The 20424-nt window shown below is 30.1% G+C and overlaps 1 protein-coding gene across 1 annotated transcript in view; it reads right to left on the bottom strand.

Moving 5' to 3' along the window:
* LOC132940916 (uncharacterized) overlaps positions 1 to 16763 on the bottom strand; it is a 57822-nt gene extending 41059 nt beyond the window's left edge. Inside the window, exon 1 of the mRNA XM_061008721.1 lies at positions 16372 to 16763. The gene's annotated coding sequence lies outside the window, so the exon portion shown is untranslated. The remainder of the gene's footprint in view (positions 1 to 16371) is intronic.
* Positions 16764 to 20424: the final 3661 nt, after the last annotated feature.

Raw genomic sequence — 20424 nt, 5'->3', positions numbered from 1 at the left:
AGTAATTCATGAATATATTATTATGATATATCGCATACGGAGGAGGATTTATAGTAGTCATAGGCATATTATGTGTAAAGTTCACGTACACCTAATAATTAATATTGTACTGCAGCTATATCCCCGCAGACGCTATATCGCATTATTACGGCATGGCGCGCGCGGGGACAATATAGTTCGCAAAATTACGACAATACGCATTATTATTTCAAACGGCTTATTCATTATTAAAGGGACGTTACAGTGACATTTGTTGTCTCCGTCTTACAAGTGCGTAACATACCACAAATTGTACGCTCAGCACATCACGTTTATCTCCTTTGTTGTAAAAATTAGAGTGAATTGACGTTTTATACAATTTAAAGGTAAGATTATTATCCAGGCAATGACATAGGCCAGCTTTTTATTAAATTTCATGTTTTAAAGCCAGTTATGAGTATTTTAACATGTACAAACAATTTACAATTTTAAAACGCTCATAACTCGCTTCGAAACTAAAATATAATAAAAAGCCTATGCCATTGCCACGGTAATAATCTTACCTTTAAATTTTATAAGAGGTCAATTCACTCAATTCACATTTTTAAACTAACGGAGATAAACGTGATCTGCTGCAGAGCGTAAATTTTGCTATGACGTTAAGAACTCTTAAGACGGATACAAAGAATGTCACTGTAACGTCCCCTTAAGGGTAACGTCACACCAGCATAACGTGTTATTGTCTCCGTCTTACAATATAGCAAAAACTATTTGCACGGGACAATACTATTCTGTATTTATAGTAGAATTACCAAAGTTCAACAGCGCACAGAAAAGAACTTTATCTGTGTCGTCGCAGTGTTTTTATTATTTAGATAACACAAATACATTTAAAGTTATCAATTTGAGAACATAAGGTTTTTTGTGTTTTTTTCATTTGATTATTAAAAATTATTGGTTAGTGCTAGACAACAGATGCGGGTGTGACGTCCTCGTAAACATAGGCAGTAGGTACCTATTTATTGGAATTTGGAAAAACGGGAATGCTGCAGCTGTCTCCTAAAAAATAACCTGGGGTGATGAAATTTTAATTTTCCTGGTCTTAAACGGACAACATCGCTAATACCGTTTTCTTTAAAATAATGATGAATTAGGTATTGGCATACAATTATTAATTTTTTTTCTGAATAATAAATACAATAAACATCTTTAGATGTTTAAAAAATTAAAACCAAATGTTGGATTTTTTGTTTGATCATCAGTATTTATGTTAAATGCTGTACGTATTTGAGTTCCCCAATTCCTTCGCATTAGCTTCCCCCTGCCAAATTTAAATTCATAAATACAATGATACCAACATTGGTAATTTAATAAACCTGCCAAATTCGTTTTTTGCAAGCTAATGTAACGTTACGCCAATAACCCATCTTCAAAAAATAAATCTTTGATAAAATTAAAAGTGTAATAACATAAAAAACATACGATTAAAAACGGAAGTGATTGTAATCGTCAGAAATATATTGAGCAGTTACATAAATCAAGTAATGTTAAATTATAGTAATAATTTATGTGAAAAAAGAAATTTGTAAAATTAGATTTAAAAATATTATAGTTCGTAAATGTATGATGTAAATTTGACATAGAGGCATGCAAGAGGTTACTAGAGATTTTGATGTTAGTCCATATTATAATGTTTATATAAAGTCATTGTATTTTTTTTAATACACGTTTATTATGGCTACATAGTTAATACTGTGGATTTTAATGCATTTTTGAAATTCTTAAGTAATTTTGCATACCATACTTTGTTATTTTACAAGTCCATTATTATAATGGCAATAGTGTTGTACAACACCTGATTGGTGTATTCATAACCATTAACCAATAATGGTACTCGTAAACTATAATATTTACAGTTTAAATAATCACTCGATATATGTACAATTATTTTATTTTTATTACTGTATTAGATTTGAGAGAATGGTAGGTTTAAAAGTAGAAGGTAGGTATAATAAATAATATTATAAGGATCTTTGGAGGTTGTGGAGGGTTACACGGGTCCGTAACAACCAGTCTAAAATATACGTGTCCTCGCTAGGTAGCTTTTTATTAGGTAAATAGGTAAATATTCTTATCTAAATTATTGAAAGTATACAGTCGCATTGCAGCGTTCTCGTTCAAATTAACTGGATAACCTTGGACCTCAATAATCCAAGATCTTACTATACCTAGGTGTACTTTTTCTTATATAGCTTACACGCGTATCATATGCCCTATTTTCCCGTTTATTGTATTGTTTAATACTTACTAATTTTACAAGTATTAAACATTAAGGTTAAATGCTGTATATAGAGATATCTAACCGGTATGACTCTAAGTTCTTTAAAATTTGTTGGAGTCGAACCATATATAAATACTTTTTATTTAGACATAATATATTATAGTAAGATTCTGTGGAATCTCGAGAGCCGTATTTCATTCCTATATCGCAGTCACCCTTACCAAAAAACAATATTATAAAATTGACTTGTACTATAGCGCGTGGTTATATTCAATACACAACATTTTAGTTACGAATCTGAATAATATTTCATATATTGTACTGAGTTTATGAATTTAGAATTAATTGTATTTACTTATAATTAAAAGTACCTATATGATGTGTGTATAATAATAATATTGTGTTATTATAAGTTTGGAGTATCCAAGTCACGGTGTGGCTTATACGCAATTGTATGACATTTTTGACACCTTATTAGTAATATTAGTATACCTACTGTAAGTGTGTAAGTCGCGTTAATTAGCGGACGATAAAGTAGACGCGCCGAAATATAATATGTTGAATATGGGTATGCAGTAGCAGTTTATACGTAATTAATATATATTATACACTGGTAAATATTACAAACAACATACCTTCTACGTGGTAGCTGGTTATAGGTATATAACGAGGTATATAAGTACCATTAATGTGAGGATCGCGAGTCTTTCACAATAAATCGTTAGCTCCATAACGTTTAATTATATGTATACCACAAATGTGAGTATACAACAACTGCGGTGCGTACCATTATTACGTCCAATGGCAAGTAACGGCGTAACGAAATAACCCATAATAATTGAAATTCTGTAAAATTTTTCTGATATCTTGTCAACGATGCTCAACATATTACACGCGCGTGTATAAAAATACAATACACCTGTATTGTGGTAAATTATTAATTAATATTATTATAAATGTATGTCTGAGTTTACAGCATTGTAATATAAGATTATAAGATTATAATTAATTTTAAATACACCGATACGCGTCAAACCGGGTTCATTCAACGTAAGTAATAACATTTTGGTAAAGCGTTGCATAAAATTTTGAAAATTATATTTTAATTATGTTTTTGGAAATAGACTACAAATTGTAATATAGGTAATATATATTTAGACTACATTATGATATTATATGAAACACCAGACCACTCGTAAAATATTATACCGTATAATATTCATAGGTTCATAGGAATCTGTTACAATAATATTGATAATATCCGTTCAACTTTCAAGTGAGTTTCGTTGGCTTACCTCAATATTGTCATCATTATGTATTTATATTATTTATTAATATGTCTATATCTGACATTAATTTAAATAAAAAAATCATTGAAATAAAATATAAAACCTTTAACCTACCAACCTCCAACAGAATTTTGTTTTGGTTTTTAAATATCTGTACATTGCGAACACGCATAGTGTGGCTACCTTTTCAAGTACCAGTCCACCTCTGATAACACACAATCTCGCAGTAGGTCGTATATTATATCCACACTTCAACTATTTTCATTAATAAACTTTAATGATGTATATATTATCTTAATATTTTATTTGAATTACAAAAATAAAATGATTTGAACTTTTCCAGTCCAGTATAACGATCCACAGTATTCACTGTTCATATAGAGCTAGCTGCATTTTTAAAAATGTTATTAGGTAAATATCACTTTATATTTATTACATTATTTTGTTTAAAGATATAGATTTTAAAGTAATATGTACAACAATAAATTTCATAAATGTATTCATAATTCAATATATAAATTAAATATATATCAATATTATAATTTATTAGTATATAGTTATCATAATAATGTTGCAGTATGCTGCAGTGTATTGAATGATTCACCAAGCATGCTTATTTCCAGTTTTTAATTTAAAAATAAAATTATTCAAATTCAGATTATTGGATTTTTAAAGTAGGTATATTAGAGATCATATTAAAAAATATTTAGGTTTGTATGCCATTTAAGTATTGCCTAGTGTCGACACAAACCTCTTTTTTATAATACTTACTATAAAAACCACTATTTTTTATTGTAATTTTAAAGCAGATTATTTTCTGAAAAATATTTAATCTTTAATGTATATATTATATCGAAATTCAAACGAGTAGTTTCTGAACTATTAAACCTTATGTACTAAGGGTAATAAGTCCAATGTCCATGATATAATAAATTCAAAATGATGGGGATTATAATATGATTTAAAAATTATTGGATCTAATATTAAATATTAATATATTTAAATATATAAATTATTATATGTTTGAAATAATTGTTCACAATAAGTAATAGACTGAATATTACACCTGTTTTATATTTAATGGACAATTATCCTTAATAATGGATTATATATAGGGCTGGGAACGTAATGCCCTATATAACCCTAAAAAATGCTTTAATACCCTAAACATTTTAAATAATACACTAAAAAAATGCAATATATTGTTTTTATTTTTAATAAATATTGTATAAATATTAAACAATATTTGATTGAATTAATTAAATTGAAATAGAAGTTATTCAAATAATTTTTCTAGTCTAAACTTCGTTCAATAACACCGTTCTGTCGGTAGAAAAAATATTTTAGCCAAACTCGTTACGCTCGACTAGCCAATGGACATTTTACTTTCAGCATTTTAAATGAAATAAATGAAACTAAATGCACACGTGTTACAACTTACGACAAAAAACTTGTAATGAACGATATCGTCAGCTGATGTCAGTATCGATTTTATTGCTCTCACAGATTATTAAACAGATTGATATATTATAGTGATTCTATAAATAATATACTTTGCCACGCCGCCAATAGCTAACTCTAAGTTAAATATCTAAGTTTTTATAATAAAATTGTATTGTGAGTACTTACCTACTTTATTATTTGTTATAAAAAAAAATATATACAAATTTATATAAAATTCGCGTTTGCGTGTAAAATCTTAAAATAAAATTAAAAATTTGAATTTTGGATCCAAAAACTCCAATAATGCCCTAAAAAATGAAGAAAACGACATTAAAATCAAAAATGTTTAATAAATCCAAAAAGATGCAAATTTAATTCAAAAGTATACGTGTTACAGATTTGTGAGCAGACGAGCATCGTACAGCAACCTCTGAAAAAAAAATTTAAAGTGCATCGAAATCACAACCCTAATTTATTATATATGTAATATTGTTCCTAGTACCTACATAAAGTTAAATAACTCGGAAACTACTCATTTGAATTTTAATTCACACAAAACATGGTCCAAAAATTAGAAAACAAATCAAGTCTTTATTAATTTACAGTAAAAATGGTGCTTCTAGTTTGAAAAAAAGGTTGCTTTACCACATGACACTCTGTAAATGGTATAAAATATCGAAAATCTGATAATATTATCTTTAAGTATAGGTATTAGGTACAAACTTAAATTCATAATGAGATGACAACATGGTGGTAAGCATACTAGATGAGTCACTCAGTATATTTTAACAGTTTAACTGTTTGAGTAAAAAAACAATAGACAACGTCGCCAGTTTAAATAATCGGTGGCGCCTTTACTAAAGTCTTAACACTAAGTACGGCAAGCAAACAATGATAGTTTGGTATGAGAGAACGAAGCAATAAAAGATTACATTGTTTTGATTTAAACAAAACAAAGTGAAGAAACTTTTGAAGAATCCAACACTTCTCAGTGCGTCACATACATAATGTATTATCATTACTTCTGTGGGAATCCGACGCCCTGAGTCAAATGATCAATGCTATCATGTGGGTCAGCGATTTCACATAACGAATAAAAACATTAAAAGTTTAAAACAAATTTTAAATAGGTCTTCTTTATACCTATCAAATGATGCTGTAAACGTCTTATTTCGATGGGGTCTAGTCGTAAACCAAACAAATAGTCGCGACGTAAGGACAGTTAAAGCGGATGTGTACCAGGATGTACCAGGATGTGTGCCTATACCTATTAAACACGCGTATGATTTCAAAAATCTAATTTGACACTATTTTCCTATTTCCATAATCTCAAATATTGCAAGTCTTCGAAAAAATTATTAAAGATAGATTAACAACTTTCCTAGAAAATAATAATATATCAAGTACTTCCTCCCGTATTCATTGGTGCAAAACAATTTTCTTATACAAAAAGTCTACTACTACTAAAAAAATAACTACTAGTAGACATTTTGATATACTCTATATCACCTTATAGTTGAATCTCCCAGTTAAAAAATGTAAAACAAAAATCTCACAATGGTTAATAAGCAGGGGTGGACTCGGATTAAATATTGGACCCGGGGAAACAGAAAATTCGGCCCAATTTTGGGCTAGTAATACCATAGTTATAAGTTATCGGCTCAGATTTATTCAAGCAGCCCAAATGTTCATCAGGCCCAGGCTGGGATCGACCACCCACCACCCTAGCCAGCACACCCCTGTTAATGGAATCTCAAGACCAATTGGTAATAGCTGGTTACATTTTTATTGTATAAACGTTAAATACTAGAATTTTAGAATTTTTCTACTGTTTAAATTCCTATATACCTACTAATTATTGTACTACTTAACTGCAGAATATTATTAATACAATAAAGTATATTGATTATGTACTTATATTGTCTTATTATGTCATTTAGAATTTTTGGACCGGGACACGAGTTCTTTCGTCCCAAATAATATAACCTTTATAAACAAGTAGGTCGCCGATATTGGACTGTTAATTTCACGGCTTTTACCTATAGGCTATAATATAATATTAAAGTAACAGAAAACAGCATGTCTGCGTAAACGATTCTCTTTCTCGCTAGAAAAACTGTGCGTTATCCAAACGGGACATAAATCACATTATTATATTATTATAAATTATATTGATCTTAACGTAGGTACAATATGTGCGACCTATTCAAATCATTGGTATTCCGTACGAGCAAGCAAAACAGCGAACTCTAGGACCGAAGATATAATGTATTATCATTGCATAATTTTTTATGACTATATAGTTTTTATACATATTGATTTATATAAGGGACGAAAAATGTGTGTGTGTTTTTTTTCATATGAGTGATGGGGATATCACGATTTTTTTTTACACTTTACGTCTTGCCAAAAACAGTGACGTTTACGTAAGATAAATGCATCGCTGTATACCGCTGCAGCGAACAACGTCATCATCGTCTCCTCCTCGCGGGTAGCCGATGGCCATTAAGAATACATTATAATAATAATATATAGAACAACGCAAAACGCTCGCCGATGACAGTCGTCTTTTTGAAATGGCGGCGACAACGGGACGAAGAAAAAAAAAAAGAGGAGAGATTATAATAGATATTAGAAATTGTATATATTTATATGTTTATTATAATATCCCTTTTAATATATACGTATTGTATGTATAATACAGCTCACGGGCATTTTCTATTGTGGGCGTTTCGACGGCAAACGGTCTGAAATGGTTATGCGGTATACTATTATTGTTATTATTATCATGCACTCACGCGGAGTCTCTTCTATATAAAAGCCATACTACGCGTATAGTAGGACGAAATACGATTGCGATTATATACCATATATATATATATTATATTCAACTATATATAATATAGGTATATCGTATACTTACATCTCTGAAAACGACCGGATAGACGCGTACTACTCAGTACTTAACATTATAGCCTATATATATATGATATAATATGTGCGCTCTATACGTTATATTATCGTCATCAAGACGTATTTCAGACTTTGTATTTTTATTTTTTATTTTTATATGATATTTATACGAATTGAAAAACTCAAAAACTTACTCGTACGCGGGTGATATTATACAATATAAATAAATTAAAAGAGTTCACAAAAACCTAGTGAATTCAACACTTTGAGTCCTGAATTAAATAATCATAATATTATAATGGTGCATAGTTGGTGTCCTGCAGGACGGCATTAATTTGTAATAATGGTTTCACCACTGATAAGATGAGATCTTACGTTTTGTCCATCAGCTCATCAGTGGCCTCGAAAGTAAGTACAACAGGCAAAATATGCGGAGGGTCGCAATTATTTTCGAGAGTTTACAACGCCATCTGTATAAAACACGGTCTAAGATACAGAATGTGAAGCCAAACAAAACCAACGGTAGCGCTGAAAACATTGAAAAAAAAAAGTGTTATGATAACTTACTGAGGAACCTTTTACGGACCGTCCCCCGTCACCCGCCTACCATGTCATTTCCAGTCCATTATATCTTAGTCCGCGTCGTGGTATGGTTTAAATGTTTTTGATATTTTCCGATACAATATTTTATTATAATCTCTTTGGAAACGTATTTTATGATATTATAAACATAACCGCAGTATGAACGATATTCCGTATTCCGGTTGATAAAACCGAAAAGGCATATAATGTGCGTCGGTATAGTACTGGTGGAGTGCATCGGGAGAACACACCTTATATGCGTCACTAGCACTCAAAGGGTACCTACCGAGTATAATAAAATATCATAAGCTTATAATAGGCGGCTAGAAAAAAGAATCCGGATGCAAGTTGTACATAAGATATTTCCAATTAAAAATCTGATCAGGATTTGATTAATTAGTTACCTACCTATATCCGTTTCCAAATTAATTGATATTATGTGCATCGTGGCCCGAGTTCTACATATTATAAATAAATCATATTTTTTTACATTTGTAGAAAAACTATGAATTAATATTTTTAAACTAAATCGTTTAGTAATTATAGTTTATATCATTCAAAAACAGATTCTTTATAGATATATATTTTTCATAATTGAATAAAAACAGTTATTTTAGAATCCGGCTTTTTATGATTTCGAACATATACTTTGCCATTAAATCTAACTAAAATAATCTATAGGTATTATGTATTTATGTGTACACACAAAAGTTTCCGAATAACATTAACGTATTCATGACTTACGTAAATGTTTTGTTTTACTCTGTAATTACATCGTATTTTAATTATTAAACGCTGCTGTACTGTAAACTTTTAAAAAAAGTACAACAATGGTTTTCTCATTTTTAAATCAATGCCGATTAAGGAGAAGAAAATTGCTCATTTGATATTTCCTCGGAAAAGTAAATTCGTCCCGATATTATATTAGATTCCATTTCCACCAGGGCGACGCAGACAAAATATTATAATAATGATAGGTAGTTATTTTATATTAAGTTGCGTACCTAATTAGGTGTAAACTAAAAATTAAAATACCTACAGTAAAACTGATATAAACTCATCGCCCAAACAATAATTATTATTGACAATTTTAAGTATGCGACACCACAATTTATATACCTGCAGCGATCGAACGCGTTTCGTTCGCAATAATATAGTGCTCAAATCACATTTTATTTATTATCGCATCGCGTTCGGTGTGTGATCGTGACACAATATGAACTATACTACTACCACCAGACTTAGGTACTCCAACAGCTGTGAACACTAAACATAACAACATATATGTATACTGCAGCATATTATGACTGATGTTTATAAATGCTACTTGTAATTTTTGTATCCCACATATGATAATGATATGTCATAGTAATTTTTTTTTATAATACAAATATGTAAATCTATTCGCTGATTATTACGGCGCTATATATATAGTATAATATATAGACAGTCAAAACGATTCAAATTATTATGAATATTTTGAGTTAATTAAAAAACAATTATTGAAGAATTATTCATAATATTATTTAGGATTCATTAACCGTTATTAATTATTAGTTATTAGTTATTATCAATGAACATCAATGCGACCTGAATATTACGATATCGATGGTAATGACAATAGTACTTATAATATATACGTTACTATTCAACAATAACAATGCAAACGATTACGATTGTTAATATTTTTTACTCATCGTAACTATTATAATATCTATAGTATTTTGTTTTCTTTTGACACGGTACGTCTCAAATCATAATTGTATTATTAAATGTTAGTTACTATATAGAGTTGTTCATGAAATCAACGTAACTTTTTGTGGTAGCCAATAGGTGACCATTATCAAATTACGCAAGCAAAACAATTGTTTGTCGAATTTGATTAACAACCGTCGAAAATCGTTGAATAAAAATAATAATAACACACTCGATCAATATTGTAAAAGTTGCTTAATAGTACCTACCCATTACGATCCAGGGCAGACTACCATAATAATATATGGGTAAAAAATACAAATATTCGAAGTAGTTTGAAATCGGTGCTCTTGAATTGGCGTGAGTTTATATTCCTTCTACAACAATATTCTACTCAGGTATAATTCTTACTGTCTGTCGCAGAAGTAGATAGCCGCGCATCGTCTGCAAGAAATAACTTGACGACATCATTTTCAATTATGAGGTCGAATTGACTGTTTTGTTAATTATAATTACCGAATAAGTAATTGCTAACGCAAATTCGTTTTTTTATTCAAAACGAATTAATGGCATGACTTTATGGCATAATATAATTTTAAAGATAAAGGGTGTATCGATATTTTTATTACACTGCAATAGTTATTTCGATGCACAGATTGAATGATATTGACGGAATGAATGAATGAAAGAGTTACGAATGAAAACAATATGCAATCGATGGAAGACATTACAATTTGAAGACATCAAATTAAAATACTATTCCCCGAGTAAATATAATTACTACACCAGTATTATAATAATGCGTAGATATTCCGTAATAAAAATATTTCAACGTCTCATCGTCGGGATTTTACCGTTTTGAGGTTTTCGAAAAACGGTATTTTTGGTCAGCCACTTCAATCATGCAGAAATAATTCTTAAGTTATGTCATAATTTAAATATTTATAATACGGATTTAATAATAAATTTGTTTTTAAATATTTTTTCACATATTATTATAATATATATTTTATATTGATTATACATTGACATATTTTTTTATTTAAGTATTTCAGTAACACAAACATCGGTTATAATTATTGTCAACCTTTTAGTCACGTGTGCACTGCATAGTTAGAACTGCCAAAAAGAAACAACGAGAAAAAGTAATTAAAATAGTAGTTTTAGCGTAATTTTTTTTACTCTATTTATTAGATACTTACACGTAGGACACAAACTGTTGTGGTTCCATGATTTTTTTTTGCAGATTCGATTTATTGCTACGTAAGCTGTAAATTCATTTTATGACTACGAATGAAGAAATATCAAAAGATTTTAATGTTTATTTCGAAATTTGTTTGTTTTAAGGACACATCTTTTGATTTTACAATTTAATAACATACATTTGTTTGAATACTATTAAGATATAAATTATTGGATTGTTATAATAATAACTAAATACTAATAATTTAGTCATTGTTTAAAAAATAGAAATATTTTAAAATCTCTGGCAGCCGATTGTCCTAAATTCGATATTTATTCAATTAGACAAGTACTATTGTTCAATAATATTATAGACAATAATTTAAAATATATTATGTTTATTAGATGTTGTACATTCTGACCGGAGCAATGGAGTATAATAGATACTATATTAGGTATACCGTATACAGTATAGTACTGTTAAATAGTTTAACAATTTCATGTTTTTTTAACATTTATTTGGTTAACATTTTTATGGGACGTAAAAGTACATTTCATGTAACACGCCTACCAAGATCGGAAACAAAACACATTTTTTGCTTAAGCAGCACAGTATATTTGAGAAAATCGGAAGATAACGTAAAATAAAAGTAACGAATAGATCTAGTTTACGACCGGTACTAAACTGGGCACCATTTTTGCGTTTTTATTCCTTCGACTCAACGTCGTTTGTGGACGCTGAAATCATTTGAATATGCAATCAGGGGTGGGTCGATCTGTCTATTACTCTTTAGTTGTTTGAAGTTCGACATCATCAAACCTAAAACTTGGTGTTATTGATATCATTATATCAACTTGCGTAATATGGTTGATACATTGCAAAATTGCAGAACCAATAAACATCTTTTTCACGCTGTAATGTCTATATTAACTTGCACGATATTTGAAAGTTGCACGATTTACGGTTACCTACCGGCTAGCACGTGCCAGTCGAAATCCTGCTTATTGCTTGAATAACATTAGGGTTTAGAGACGACCATCATTTTTAAATCTATCGAGTGTGATGATTATTATCTACTGTTTTTAATCAGTGAAAAAACCCAGTATATGTCTTATGATTAATTTATAAATGGAAGGAGTTCGATATTAGCAAGTTGTCCTGTAATCTATGGCTTGAGCAAAAAAAAAATGATCAACATTTTAAATCTCACGAAAAAGAAATTCATACCACCCTCGTGTGAATTGTTAATTTTAGAAAAAGTGTCCAAATAATGTAATCCAATATAATAATTGCCCAAGAACAGACCCGGTTATCTACGTTCAGTTATTAATTTAATTATTAAAATAAATTGTAACAATCATAATTTATAACTATTAATTTATCATAATAAAACTAAATTTATAGGTTCCTAAAACCCTATCAAAACTATTTTTAAATGAAAATGTACAAATAATAAATTATATTAGTTAATGACTTCTTATTTATACTACTATATTAGAATGTTGTTTGTGACTATGTCCCCGTGTCTAATAATAATACCTACCTATAATTATTGGTATTAAATAATATTATAGTTAAATAAATATGTATAATTGGTGTAACAAAAAAAAAAATATAATAATAATTAAATATTGAGACAGTTTTTTTCTTATTAATTTTGAGAACATTTTAGTTACTTTGAAGCACAAGGGTGATTCAAACATTGAAGTGCAACATTCAGTTCGCATACCGAAGGATGTGAACACAACAAATTCCATCATACCATGTTGCTTATATCATGCTTCAGTCTAGTATAACCAACTCATTCGACGTAGTGTGCTTACTGCTTACTTGTTATTAAATTTAAATTTCAAGGAGTTCGATAAATATATCATATTTTGTTTCCTTTAAAACCGTGTAATATTTTCTATACCAAATTCTACAAACTATCAAACCTTAAATACTGACTTTCGCCTACTCAGAATGGATCGAAAAATGTTCGTATTTCAGAAACAACCTAAGACGCGATGTACGATATAACAGGGCACGGCAGCTCAGTACATAAATGCTAAATGCGGCGATGTTTATAACATCCCGTACGTCTGCCTTGGTAGGAGACGTCCGTTTCGGTGTAAGTATAAAATCTTCACGATCCACCACCCGGCCAAGGCGATAATAATATTATTAAAATAACAATATTATTATTATAGTATGCCTATACTATTGCCGGTATATACCTACATAATAAATATTACTGCCGATTACGTCCTACAATATTATTATTACTCACTGTGGATCGTAAAACCGGTTCAAATAATTTCCTTATAACTGTAGGTAGGTACAATACGTCACGTCGAGATCCCCCTTCAGCTAAACATATTCACACACACGCACACGACACAATATACACTAGTCGTCGTCGTAATACCGACTACGTTATAATAATAATATTATGTATAAAGAACGGTTGTTCAAGCCATCCGTGGGCGGCGCGGCGGCGGTCCTGAAATTATTACAGTCAACTCGCGAGTTATTATCGCTGCACGTCTGCACATTATTATTATATATCTCATATTCGTCGTCGTTTGATAAAGCTTACAGCGTTTCATTTTCACTCGCACGTGTTTGCGTGACGATCAAAATATAATATCATGTAAGACTGGACGCGACCGTTCTCAAGGTCGGAATGATATGATAATAACATGATTCGTAAAATTGAAAAAAAATATTGTATAGTTGATAATGTAAATCATAATCAATGATAATGTTTATTGTTAGTAGTTATTAAATAATATGAATAGAGATGATGATACATAATATTAGATTCCGAGCGGAGCGATGAATGTATTGACTGTACAATGATGTGTGATTTTTGTATGTGTCTGTGTACACTTAATAGTTTTCAAAAGCAACGGGAAAAATGTTCACGCAAAATCAGTTTTGGTTTTTGATGAAACTCTTTTTGATGAAAAAGAAAATAGATGTCACTGAATGTTTATACTCATATTTTCTATACACCATAAAATGTTAAAAATATTTTGACTCATTTTGAGCAGTTTATGGGCACAAGAAATTTTCTGATTTTTATTCGTTTTTTTTAATTAATTTCGATAAAAATATTTGTATAAGGATTTAATTTTTAAATTATGAGAAAATTCATCAAAATCTTGTACATTTTCAAATTAGTTTGTAGTTAAAAGATTATAAAGAATTCAATTTTTATAACTAAGAATTGAAATATTAAAATAAGGATTCTCATAAATAATTCATACTCTAACCAAAAAAATCTAAAAAATGTATAACAGTTTTTTTTTATAGACATATTATTGGAAAATAATTTTGTAACGAAAATGTTTTTAGAGAAAAATGTTTGTTTAGAAAATATGAAGTAACACAATATTATTGTGATGAAACATACTTAAATAAGATAAAATTAAATGTTAAACGTAAATTATCAGAAAAGTATTACATTCGAAAATACATAAAAATCAAAATACACAACCGGAAAAGTTACAAAACTGGGTGGGGTAAGCTTACCCAAACTGGGGGGCTGTGTAGGCGCCTAGTAGCGCCTATGCACATTAAGTTCAAATGTCAACTAAATTAAATATTTAAACGAAGAAGAACGATTTTAGTTATTTTGTTGAAATTTAAAAATATTATTCGTGGGTACTTGACACTTTTAAAATACAATGAAATGTTCTAGAAAAAATGTACTAATATATTTTAATAGTAGAATAAATTACTTTAATCACAATAATATCATAAAATATACTTATAGTAACGTATAGTAATATTATAAGCTGGCAGACCATCTTCGCTCAGAATCGTTTATCGTATGCAACGATTTTATATAATTGAATTCAAATGTATCTAACACATCCATATTCCAGTGACTTCTCTAGACATCTAAAGTGCAGCAGAGCGTTATGCACTTTTTTATCCGAATCTTATACCTAATATGTACGATATCGGCATAATATTGCACATTGAAATGAAAATGGTATTTTCTGGAAACGCCGAGAGCGCTCTCGCAAAGTAGTCTTCTCACAATCTCTCATGACTAAAAAATTGAATTTAGATGCTCTAATGTCACACAGTGAACAATGGTACGTGAGTTTGCAAAACATAAACTACATCAATCACGGTTTGTGTAAATAATGTTTTTGGATTTTAAATTCGGCCGTTTCATATATTGTGCGTATACGGTATACCTACCAATAAAATATTATACAACCAGGGTCATGTTATTAGACTTATAAATGCGCTGTGTTTGGCCGGATGACGGTGACCAATTTAATGTCAATTGATTGCGGACATTCACCCGTCGTGTTTACAACGTACTGTGCCATTATTATTGGTGCAGTTATGCATTTAGAAAAAAAGAATCAAAACATATTATTAATTTTACGAGTTTGTGGTGGACAATATACCTAAATATTATTATTTATTATCTATCTACGGACTAAAACTACTGTCATTAAGACAAAATAAGAGATTTAGTGTTGTATTTATATCACAGGCGGACGCCGTCCAAATAATTAAAACGCGATTTTAAGGCCGTCCGTCGCGCCACATGTCTAAAACACTGCAGACTCTTCCGTTTTAAATTTTTTATTTTATTACAACGCAACTTATTTTTATTATTATTACTGACATTATGTATGCGATTTCGCCCAAGTCTTCCTCGAAGACCTGAAAATAATTCGTATACTTTATAGGTGTAACGAGTTAACGTTATTTTTTTTTTAGTAGTTTTTTTTTAACGCTGGCGCGTTCTTGACACAAATTTTGCGTTCTATTATAGCCAACCGATCGCGGAGCGGTGTTTTTGTTTTTCATTTTGCCAATGCGGGACTTTTGTCCGATTTGTGGCCCACCTCTACGTATGTTTTATACTTTTAGGCATACAGTGCCAAACGACAACGACAATAACAACAACCACGACAATGATAGTAAGTGACGTTTGGTTGGAAGAGTGCGTTTCTCGTAAAACTGATGATAAAATACAGCGGCGGGTTACCTACCTATAATAGTGCACGAAGATTCCTCTTCAGACGGGTTTGACTCGGTGAAAATCCACAAATTGGCAGTGCGTCACTCTTAACGATTTCCTCTGGAGCACCAATAACTACTATAATATAATATTAATAATATAAATTTGTCGCGTTTCGAGCGGTAAACAAAAAAACGAAAAATATGAAATCATTCATTCGCGGGCCGATGGAACGACGACAACCTGCACACTCACAGCGAGAATACAAAAATGTTATTTTACTATTATTATATTATCATATTATATATTATTATTATACATTATTTTATTTTAAATCGTAAGCCGTATTGGACCGAACGCGGCACACCAAATGATGAAATGCGCCGGCGCCCGGCAGCCAACAGGTCTATCTCTGCCATAATAGTGCCGTGCCACCGGACTGCCGCCGCCGCCTCCTCCTCCGATCGTTTGAAAAAACGGTTAACAGGGCGGACAACGGAGGTACGTGAAATATCCCGCAATTTTCGTCTACCGTTTACGTGAACCGATTTGTATGTTAAGTACACAGCATCACAGTAACAGTAGCACACATCAAGGGCCTAGGGGGGTTGTGACTTATGGAGAGAGTGTCATAATCGTGGACTCGGTGGCAACAAAACAACAGTGATAACTGATAATATTGTGCAGTCCATTCGTGAACACCGCGGGATACAGACAAAAATATTGCGTTCAAATAATGATTTATAATATTATGATAAAAATATTATTAGGACTGACTAATGAGATATTCATAATTAATTTGTTTTAATGCATTTTTCAACTCTATTTTTCCATCTGTTTATATTTTGGTCGATTTGGCTGATCGGGCACTATGTCACGTCGTCAACATCCCATTTTGAGTTGTGTGGGTTTATTATCGGTAAGTGGATACATATTATTTTCACCAGTGTCGTGCACGAGATGTCTTGGTCGGCTCGAGAAGACTTTTTCAGGCGAACAAACTAGTAATAATAATCATATGCTGTGAGGCATGTATAATATTATATTAAGAATTGTATCCGCCGAGATTCTGGAGGCTGTGCATACCCACTAGCCAAGTGGCAAGTGCTATGGAAGGCATTCTCTGGCCTTGGTGCTTGGTGGGTCGATACCTATATGTTGTATATTATACTGTTGATTTTTCGCTCCAATAACCAATGTTGCATAGGACATTTTCAGCTATTTATACCATGAATATAATATATTTTAGATTTCAGACCATTCTACCACAGTTTCTCGCCAGTCTCTACATCGGCATTTACTTATAATCAACAATAACAATATCGAACGATACAAATTAAATGTACCTACTATGGTATAATAATATACTGATATACACGGTGTTTTTGGAAAATAAATTCAACTTACAGAATTAAGAACCTACTTTTAATAATAATATTTATTATTTATATATTATGAATTATGATATAATAAAATAATGTACACTATTTTTAGATGATCCATAAACCTAACTCCATCGATCAGAATAAATATTTCTTATCTATTTGCAATGATTAATCGTTTAATTTTAACTGTATACATCCATTACACTATTACAACAGTGACCTACTCAAAGAAAAGGTACACTCAAAACCTATAGTATACTGTTGAGCAAGATCTTTGATTTTTTTTCTTTAATGGTAAGTATAATATTAATATTATGTTTTCATGTATAATACCAGTCATTCATAACGGATAAATCCTACTCATTTATTTATTTTAGACAATTCTAACCATGTCGCCACGTGTAAATTAATATTATATCATATCTTTCTCCAATAAAAAAATTATTGGTATCTAATCATAATATTATGGGCTTCAGTTATGAACCAACAGGTGGTTACATAATTTAATAAGACACCAACCTGATGGTGAAAAATACTTCAAGTTGTTAGTAAAACTAATTGGCAAATAAAAACGATCCGTTGTCCCGTGTCCGCAATATCTGCTTTATGCACATAATATAATAACCTATACCTACTATCATAGCGTTCTATTGTTTTAATTAAATCGTTCGAACACTTGTTTAGAATCGTGAGTTATAATACTTATTCTTCATAAGGAATATATAATGTTCATGTATCATCTTACAAGTCAATTCCGTCAGTCTTATTTCGTGTCACATTACACATTACATGGATTCTCACTTATATAATATGTACTATTTATAATACATATCTGTTTGAAATTTTCACAAAAACGTATGTAATAGGTAGTATAATACGCAGTGTACTGAATCGTACTATAGAAGGAATATTCTACTGACTTACGCAAATATTGTAAGATTGAGTGGCGTATACTTCATTTTTGTATGGGAGGGGGGAGGGTTAGGAAAAAAATTGTTACACCTTGATATCTGCACATTAAAATAATAAAAACAAAATATATACGTATATTTGACGAATCCTGGACGAAAGTCGAAAAGTCTGGAGACAAAAAGTGCATTTTAAAAAAAGTTAGTTAAAAACTCCGAATTTTTTTTGGACAGTCCAACAAAAAATTTGATCACATTTTTATTTTTGGAAAAAAAGTCAAAAAATACAAAATATTCTATTCAATTTTCATTTTTAATTATATAATTTATTGTATAGGTATATCGTATATATTATACTCAATATTACACTATATTATATAGGGTTCTAAAATTTCATGACACCAACACCTCCCCCCCCCCTAAAATACAGACTTGTCGCATGTCCCAAAGTTTTGTCAGCTGACATACTTTTGTATCTTTTTAAGTGGCTTGAAAGCTGGTGATCATACCTACATAGGTACTTTGATGTCATACACTGACAAGTCACCAAAATACCGTCATATCAATTTGCCTTTATTTTTCATGGTTTACAATTGCAGTAAAACATGCTGTGGAAATTCAAGCCGGACGTTAGCAGGAAAACGAATAACCTGACGTCATACCATGTAATATGACGAACCGGTTAATTTGACACTATAGTTAGCAGCTCCCGAATAATTAATATCGGATTACGACGGATTTTGTTATTCTTGATTTTATAATTAAATTTAGAGACACCTGCGGAACGTGTTATTATTATTTATAACAACAAAAAGGACAACAATTAATTTTTAAAAAGTTCACGGATTCAAGCATTTTTTTTTATTACGTGACATCTTTACACTTATTTTAAATTCGTACATTATATTGGTCTTAGAACATTACATATTTTTTAAATAGATTTTTCATACTTAATTTTTTGTGGCAAAATTGTTTAATTTTTAGCTTATAAAATGTTTTCTCAATTTAATTATTGTGGTTAAAGTACGACGTGTGTATTAATAACTACCTCGTTAAAAATCCCTTTCTATAATAAAGACATATAGTGTTCATTTTTGATAAATTTGAAAAGTATAATAATATTATATTAATATATTAATATTATATCAATTAAATCACGAAGCTAATTACACTTTTTCAATGTATTCTAGTAACTAATAATATGTACAAGAAATTGGGAATTATTATTTTATTGTCTGCGGGGTATAATAATTATAATATGAACGGTACAATCAAAATAATTTTAAAATTAATAACGAACATGGGAATAATAATATTTTATCAACAACTAACGAGTTTATGACGAAATGTATTTCTTTGCATGGGTTTTTACAGTTAATGTCGGGTATACTATTATTCATACATTCAACATTGTATTACCTATTTTGAAAAGCACAATCAAATGTTTTTAAATGTTCAAATAGATTTTTCAAAACGGATTCAACTTAATAAGTTATTTTTTTTTAAATTAAGCATTATTAAAAAAAAGAAAAAAAATAGTTTTTGTTTTATTTATTAATTATTATTATTATTATATGTAGGGCACAACCGCACAGGTGTACTGCCTGAATTATACTGTCTGAAATGTTTGTGTGATATGGAATATGCATAACGTATACCTAATTGGTAAACGTTTATATTATGAGAAAAGAATCAGAGAGATAAAGATAGGCAAACAAAATTAATCTTTTGTAAATAATAAATATACAATAATAGTAGTAACGCGTGGTTGTGAAATAAGCCAAACAAATA

This window comes from Metopolophium dirhodum, chromosome 3 (genome assembly GCF_019925205.1).
Source record: "Metopolophium dirhodum isolate CAU chromosome 3, ASM1992520v1, whole genome shotgun sequence".
Taxonomy (NCBI): Eukaryota; Metazoa; Arthropoda; class Insecta; order Hemiptera; family Aphididae; genus Metopolophium; species Metopolophium dirhodum.
The sequence above is the reverse complement of the archived record's forward strand: the minus strand, read 5'-3'. Positions and strand labels throughout refer to the sequence as shown.